Raw genomic sequence first — 8704 nt, 5'->3', positions numbered from 1 at the left:
ATTCATTATGGTAGCCAAATCTTAAATCTGGATATTCTGTTGAGTTTTTTAAAAAATAATTTATTTTATTTTGTTGTTGTTGAGAATATACACAGCAGAACATACACCAATTCAACAATTTCTACATGTACAATTCAGTCACACTGATTATATTCTTCAAGTTGTGCAACCCTTCTCACCCACTTTTTATGAATTGTTTCTCCCCCATTAACATAAACTCACTGCCCCCTAAGTTTCCTATCTAACCTTTTGAGTTGCTGTTGTCAGTTTGATCCCACACGGATAGTTCTTTAAAACAGCACAATGCTCAAGGCATACATTCTTCACTAATTAAGCTAAACTGTTAGTTCTGTCGAACTTTCATTATACTTTCTCTCACTTCTTTCCCCCACTTAATTGCATTTCAAGAGGCTTCCCTGGATTCTTTTTTTTTTTCTTTGATTTTTGTCTCTAACAACTCTCCATGAGCAAACCTGCAGTGTGCAGCAGCAAGGCGCCAGGACTTGGCTAAGAGAAAGCCTCCCAGCCATGACCTCCCTTGGCCAGCTAGGCCTGCCACCCGGGAGGGGCCCCCCTGAGTCTCACGCTGATTTTGGCCTTTGTGAACTGTGCAGAACTAGGGCTGACCCTGCCGATCTGTGGATGTGTGGCCAAGACAGGTCCCAGTGTCCTGCCTGAGCTGCGCGTGTGAGGGGAATCTGTGATGCAATGTGATGGCATTTGTGACAGGGTGAGGGAACAAGAGATTGCTGGCTGGGGCTTCATGGGGTGCGATTAGATTACAGCCGGAGTTGCCTGTCTGGCAGAGATGGAAGACCTGTCCCTGTGAATTTCATATGCAGTGAAGCCCATATTTACATACTGGCCAGGGGGATTAATTTCTGGAGCAAGCAGGTAAGAACGCAACAAGCACAGAGCCAAGAAGCTAATTCCACAACACTGCCCTGGGCTCTTGCTTTTTATTTCATACTCCTTTTTCTAGTTTGGCTTTCTTTTTCTGAGGTCGTGTGTTTCCGCAATGCTAAAACATGTGGATAGAAAGTGTAAAATCTTGTCAATCATCTGGAATCTTGTCAATCTCAGCTCACGTTCCTTCTCCTCTTACTGCTTCATTGCTTTTGACCTTTCTTTGCATAATGAAGCCCATTCAGAAGGAGGGAGAAGTGTGGCTTGGTGCAAACACCTTAAGCTTTGGCATCAGACTCAACAGATCTGAATCCTTGCTCCACCACTCCTAGCTGGGTGAGCTTGGGCAAGTTATTTGGTCTCACTGAGGCTCAGTTTTCTCATCTGTGAAATGGAGAGCATGACATCTACCTTTTAGTCGTTGTGAGGGTTGCATAAAATAAAATATATGTTTCTAATATAACTTTTGCCACTTTGTATATGCATTCCATTTGGCATATAGTATGCCCTCAGTGAATGATAGTTCCCTTCTCTTTTAGTGTCTTATTTTTCTTTGTTTTCTGTTAAATATTTCTAAGGGAAAACTTTTCAGCAAGGAGTAAAAGATTCAGATATAGTTAGGAAGCGCTATAGTTGCTATACCACCACCTGTCATCTTTGATCTCAGTCTTTGGGTGCTCTTATCAAGAACATGGAGTGGTAAGCAGTATCCAAACCAAAGCTGAAGAAAGACCAGGTCAGGAAGAGGGTCCAGACAGAGCCCCATGGAATTCCGCCCTCACACAATTCAGCTGGGGTAAAGCCATTCATGTTGGTGCCCATGGGCCTTCCACGTGCCACTGGTGGAGCTCTGCTGCTCTCTGTGAGTCTCTGCCCAGGCACCCCTTAAGGGGAAGGGATCTCAAGAGTGGCTATGGATTATTCCCCACCAGGTCAGATATTTATACTTATTATTTAAAAAAATTAATACCCTAATGTACAGTTTCCTAAACCGCAGTAGTTTGCCATAGCCAGATACTACAGTCCAGAAAAACCAAAACCAAACCCCTTGCCATTGAGTCAACTCTGACTCATTGCAACCCTATAGGACAGAATAGAACTGCTCCATAGGGTTTCCAAGGAGCGCCTGGCAGTCTTGAACTGCTGACCTTTTTGTTAGCGGCCGAGCTCTTAACCACTGTACAGCCAGGGCTCCAGATACTACATTCTACCTATATTATTCCTAATTTAATATTTTAATTTAGATCAACTCACTTTTTTTTTTTACTTGATAACTTATTTTAGCCTTAACCTAAGCAAACATATCCAAGAAATTATGTCCCTGTCCCCACTGGCTGAGTTTTGAAAGCAGATCACCAGGGCTTTCTTCCGAGTCTGTCTTAGTCTGGAAGCTCTGCTGAAAACTGTTCAGCATCAGAGCAACATGCAAGCTTCCACTAACAGATGGGTGGTGGCTGCACATGAGGTGCATTGGCCGGGGATTGAACCCAGGTCTCCTGCATGGAAGGCAAGAATTCTACCACTGAACCACCATTGCACCCCAAATCATGAGTTTCTTTAACACACAGGTAGGTGGCTGTTGGGCTCAATTTCCCGTATTCAGAATGATGAGTTCATGCTAAAGAAGAACAAAACTATAGTCTTACTAATCTACGAAAAGCACTGACAATACTTAGGTGTGTTGTTTTCCATTCATCTTAAAAAAAAAATGTGGTAAAATATATATAACAAGACATCTGCCATTTCAACCATTTTCAAGTGTACAGTCCAGTGACATTAATCACACTCACAGTGTTGTACAACCATCAACTTTTTGTTTCCAAAACTGTCATCACCCCAAACAGAAACACTGTACCCATCAAGCAATAAGCAATAATTTCCCATACCCCTCTTCCTCCAGCCCATGGTAACCACTAATCTACGTTCTATCTCTATTTATTTGTCTATTCTAGACATTTCATATAAATGGGATCATACAAAACTTGTCCTTTTGTGTCTGACTTATTTCACTCAACATTATGTTTTCAAGGTTCATCCACATTGTAGGATGTATCAGAACTTCATTCCTTTTTATGGTGGAATAATAGTCTGTTGCATGGATATAGTACAATTTGTTTATCCATTCTTCCATTGATGGATATTTGAGCTGTTCCACCTTTTGGCTAATGTGAATAATGCCGCAATGAACATTGATGTACAAGTATCTGTTTGTGTCCCTGCTTTCAAGTTTTTTGAGTATATACCTAGATACGCAATTGTGAACCATATGGTAATTCTATGCTTAACTTTTTGAGGAACCACCAAACTGTTTTCCACAGCAGCTGCACCATTTTACATTCCACCAGCAATGGACATGGCTTTCAATTTCTCCACATCCTCTCCAACACTTGTTATTTTCAGTTTTTCTGATAATAGCCATCCTAGTGGGAGTGAGGAGCCCCCGTGGCAAAACAGTTGAGCACTCACCTGCCAACCCAAACGTTGTCGGTTTGAACCCACCCAGTGGCTGGGGCAGTTCCACTCTGTCACATGGTGTCTTAGTCATCTAGTGCTGCTACAACAGAAATACCACAAGTGGATGGTTTTAACAAAGAGAAATTTATTTCCTTACAGTAAAGTAGGCTAAAAGTTCAAATTCAGGTCGTCAGCTCCAGGGGGAAGGATTTCTCTCTCTCTCTCTCTCTCTCTCTCTCTCTCTCTCTCTCGGCCTTCTCATCAGTGTTCCCCTGGCCTAGGAGCTTCTCGGCGCAGGGACCCCCGTCCAAAGGACGTGCTCTGCTCCCGGCACTGCTTTCTTGATGGTATGAGGTCCCCCTGTCTCTCTGCTCACTTCTGCCTTTTATATCTCAAGACATTGCCTCAGGATACAATTCAATCTTGTAGACTGAGTCCTGCCTTACTAACACAACTGCCACCCATGCTCCCTCATTAACATCATAGAGGCAGGATTTACAACATATAGGAAAACCACACAATACCAGGAATCATGGCCCAGCCAAACTGATACACACATTTTTGGGGGGACATAATTCAATCCATGACACATGGGGTCATTATGAGTTGGAATCGAAACCAACAGTACCTAATAACAACAATGACTAACGATGCTGAGCACCTATTCACGTGTTTATTATCCATTTGTGTATCTTTTTTGGTGAAATGTGTATTCAAGACCTTTGCGCATTCTTTGATTGCATTGTCTTTTTGTTGTTGATCCATTCATCTTTCCATAGGTATATTTTATACAGCTGAGATCACATTATGTGCAAATTTTGTCTTAATTTTTCCACTTAATTTAAATTATAAGCATTTCCCCATGTTGTTGAAACTCTTTTTGAATTTGACTTGATGGCTGTCTTAGTCATCTAGTGCTGCCATAACAGAAATACCACAAGTGGATGGCTTTAACAAAGAGTAATTTATTCTCTCACAGTCCAGTAGGCTGTGAGTCCAGATTCAGGGTGTCAGCTCCAGCGGAAGGCTTTCTCTCTGTTGGCTCTGGAGGAAGGTCCTTGTGATGCATCAATCTTCCCTTGGTCTGGGAGCATCTCAGCGCAGGAACCTCAGGTCCAAAGGATGCGCTCTGCTTCCGACACTTCTTTCTTGGTGGTATGAGGTCCCCCTGTCTCTCTGCTCGCTTCTCTCTTTCATATCTCAAAAGAGATTGGCTTAGGACACTATCTAATCTTGTAGATCTCACCAATATAAGTGCCACTAATCCATCTTATTACATCATAGTGATAGAATTGACAACACATAGGGAAATCACATCAGATGATAAAATAGTAGACAATCATACAATACTGGGAATCATGACCTAGCCAAGTTGAGAGATATTTTTGGAGGACACTATTCAATCCATGACAATGGCTAAGCTTCCTGTGGCAATCCTGTCCCCTCACAGAACCCTCTGTTGAAATGGTCTCTATCCATGGATGTGCTGATACTATGCGGAGGTGGGCAAGCCTTCCATTCACTCCACTGGCAACTTTTAGCTTGGAGTGCAGAGATTTGTGTAGCTCATGTTCTGCTTTTTACCTAAATATTTGCAACTAATCTTCACGATTCTATTAGGGGTAGAGAATGTAGTGAATTCTGTTAGTGGTTGACTATACAAAACCCTTGTTTGATAAAGTGACATGAAACTCCAAATAAATATAACATTAATTATAAACTGGATTCTCCACGTCACACCCACAAGAATGGCCATTATAGAAAACAAAAACAAAACAACAAAATGAAACAAAAAATAACAAGTGTTGGAGAGGATGTGGAACCCTTGTCCACTGATGCTGGGAATGTAAAATGGTGCAGCTGCTGTGGAAAACAGCTTGATGTTTCCTCAAAAAGATAAACATAGAATTACCATACGACCCAGCAATTCCACTTCTAGGTATGTATTCAAAAGACTTGAAAGTAGGGACTCAAACAGATACTTATACACTAATGTTCATTGTAGCACTCTTCACAACAGCTAAAAGGTAGAAACAACCCAAGTGTCCATCAACACATGAATGAATAAACCAAGTGTGGTATATATGTACAATGGAATATTATTCTGCTATAAAAAGGAATGAAGTTCTGATACATGCCATTACACGGATGAACCTTGAAAGTGTTATGTTGAGTGAAATAAGTCAGACACAAAAGGACAAGTTTTGTATGATCCCATTTACATGAAATGTCTAGAATAGACAAATACATAGCAACAGAAAGTAGATTAGTGGTTACCATGGGCTGGAGGAAGAGGGGTATGGGAAATTATTGCTTAATGAGTACAGTGTTTCTATTTGGGGTGAGTTTGGAAACAAAAAGTTGATGGTTGTACAACACTGTGAGTGTGATTAATGCCACTGGATTGTACAATTGAAAATGGTTGAAATGGCAAATTTTATGCTGTGTATATTTTACCACAATAAAAACAAAAGGACAGCCAGATATCAACTTTTTATAGAAATAAAACAGGCAGTTAAAATTACAACAACAACAAAACCCAACTGGATTCTCCAATCTAGAGAATCAGAGAATGACATCTCAGAAACCAGTTATGGAGTCTTGTTCAGTGCCACTTCTAGATTGTACATAAAATCAAAAAACCAAACCGGTTGCTGTTGAGTTGACTCCAACTCATAGCCACCCTACGAGGACAGAGTAAGACTGCCCCATAGGGTTTCCAAGGAGCACGTGGTGGATTGGAACTGCCAACCTTTTGGTTAGCAGCCATAGCTCTTAACCACTACACCACCAGGGTTTCCAGATTGTACATAGATGACAAATATTTCCACTTTCTGTTCCTTCTGGTTTTCTCTAGAATGTTCCTCCTCCCTTTCCCCAGATATACCAGTTGCTGTGGAGTTGACTCTGACTCATGGCAACCCTATGTGTGTCAGAGTAGAACTATGCTCTATAGGGTTTTCAATGGCTGACTTTTCAGAAGTAGATGTGGAGGCACCTCTGGCTGAACTTGAACCTATAACCTTTTGGTTAGCAGCTGAGCTTGTTAACTGTTTGCACCATCCAGGGGATGGTAATAATGGTCCCACAAGGAATCATACGTCTTGGGTGCTCCACAAGGAAGTATTTCTAAGGCCAGCTCCCCACTCTTGCTTCTGAATAACTGTTGTGGCCTCACTCCATTCACATCTTTAGATGGTGGCTCAGCCCACCAGCCAGCCAAGGTCTGTCTGCTCTTCTTGCCTGTGCCTCATGCCTCCTCAGAAAGGGTATTGTGTGTCCCAAGCCCCTTCAGAAGCACAACTGGGAAGCCTGGATGAACCACAGAGAGCGTGAGGAAAGACATGAGTGCCGGCTGGGGACTGCTCGTCCATCAACCAGCAGCCAGAGAGTCAAGTAGCTCACTAAACAGGACAGAGGAGTGGGAGCTGTTTGCACTGTCTCAAAGAGCCCTAATTAAATGTCTTGTTTGAACAAAATGGCTGAAGGCAGCCAAGCTCAATAGCTTCTAGAGGGTTCTGGTCACTATAGGAGAAGTGGCTAAGAGCTGTCTTTTGGAACTTGAGCATTGGGAGAGCTTTTAACCATTCTGTGTAGCTAGCATGGCAGAACTGAGCTCAGAAGCCTGGGGTGGGGACTGCAGACAGACCACCCCAGTGCTCAGTGCTAGAATGTGGGAGGGGCCTGGGAGAGGCCTCCAAAGTGGAGGACAATAATGATACCAATAATGATAACAATACCCAGAATGTTAAAAAAAATAGATGGTTCCATGTATATCATCACATCCCCCACTAAGAGCAGGGAGACCAGGTTCACATTGCTGGCAGCTCAGCATTTTCATGGTGCTTTGAGGAAAACCATCTCTTCCCAGGCCCAGTGGAGATTAGAGGTGTTTTTCATCAGGTCACTTTCCTCCAGTTGCTCTTCGCTCCCCCAGCTTTGTGCTGGCTTAGCTGCTCCGCCCAGGCCACCCAGGGGCAGGGGGCCGCAAAAGGGGGCAGCCCTGGCAGCTGCTCCCTCCAAATTCCCTGGGATTCAAGGCCGGGCGCTGGGTGATTACACCGCTGTTATCTGGGATTAGCTATTTTCGCTCCCTGTATTTATATCATGGAAGCAGCAGTGTGGTGCCGCCAGATGCCAGCCTGGGCGAACTGCAGCTTCCTTCTGGGCCCACCTGCTGTTCCTCTTGCACCTGGCAAGGTGGCAGTTGGTGGGGACCAGACCTACCAACCCCTCCACTCCCTTCTCAAAAGTCCAGAACTGAGGAACAGGGAGAGACTTGACTGAGCAGTAAGAGGCCAAGGTGGGACCCAGGCTTGGGGGAGGTGGGGTGGAGGTCTGGCAGTAGTCCCTGCAGAAGACGCCTGTCACCTCCCTAATCCCCTGAAGTCTTCCCATCTAGGAACTCTCTCGCCTGCCTCCCACCCCTGCTCTACCCAGACCCATGTCTATCTCCCCGAGTTACGTGTGAGGGCTGCTGAAGGCCCCTCATTTTAGGCTCCTCAGAAAAGCACCAAGTGCCTGAGAGCCCCAAAATTAAGTGCAGGGGGATTAAAAGGCCCTGCTCTTATTAACTTGGTCCATATTTGCTTCAATGGAGTCTCTGGGTAGTTAACATCTCAGCTGCTAACCAAAAGACTGGAGGTTGGGGTCCACCCAGAGGTGCCTTGGAAGAAAGGCCTGAAGATCTACTTCTGAAAACTCAGCTATTGAAAACCCTATGGAGAGGAACAACTCAGAAAAAGAGGGTGAAGAATGTAATGAATGTCTCTGAATTGTACATGTAGAAACTGTTAAATTGGTATATGTTTTGCTGTGTGTATTCTCAACAACAAAAAAATAAAATAAATTATTAAAAAAAAGAAAAAGAACTCTATGGAGCACAGGTCTACTCTGACACATACGGGGTCACCGTGAGTCAGAAATGGACAAGTGGTTTGGTTTATTATTTGATATAGGAGTCCCTGGGTGGTACATATAGTTAAGCTCTTGGCTACTAACAGAAAGGTTGGAGGTTTAAGTTCACCCAGAGGTACCTCGAAAGAAAGGCTTGGTGATCTAGTTCTGAAAAATCAGCTATTGAAAACCCTATGGAGCACAGTTCTACTCTGACACACATGGGGTTGTCATGAGTCGGAGTCAACTCAACGGCCACTTTTTTTTTTTTAATAGTAATTCATGCTGCGTTCTGTTTAGGGGCCTGCTGGCCTTCTACTTGCCTACTGGGAAAACTCTTCCCCTCTCTGTGATTTCCTTCCCAGGCCTCTCTTTTGGGGCAGGAATCTCAAGGGTGGCGTGGATTATCCTTTCCAAGTTTGTATTTAAATTAAAAAAAAAAAAAAAA

General features: G+C 43.4%; 1 non-coding gene across 1 annotated transcript; it reads right to left on the bottom strand.

Annotated features, from left to right (window-relative positions):
• Window positions 1-2372: 2372 nt before the first annotated feature.
• On the bottom strand, window positions 2373-2443 carry TRNAG-UCC (transfer RNA glycine (anticodon UCC)). Its single transcript has one exon. It is a non-coding gene; the product is annotated as a tRNA-Gly (tRNA).
• Between the last annotated feature and the right edge of the window lie 6261 nt (window positions 2444-8704).

This window comes from Trichechus manatus, unplaced genomic scaffold (genome assembly GCF_000243295.1).
Source record: "Trichechus manatus latirostris isolate Lorelei unplaced genomic scaffold, TriManLat1.0 scaffold00011, whole genome shotgun sequence".
Classification (NCBI taxonomy): domain Eukaryota; kingdom Metazoa; phylum Chordata; class Mammalia; order Sirenia; family Trichechidae; genus Trichechus; species Trichechus manatus.
This window is presented reverse-complemented; position numbering and strand designations above follow the sequence as displayed.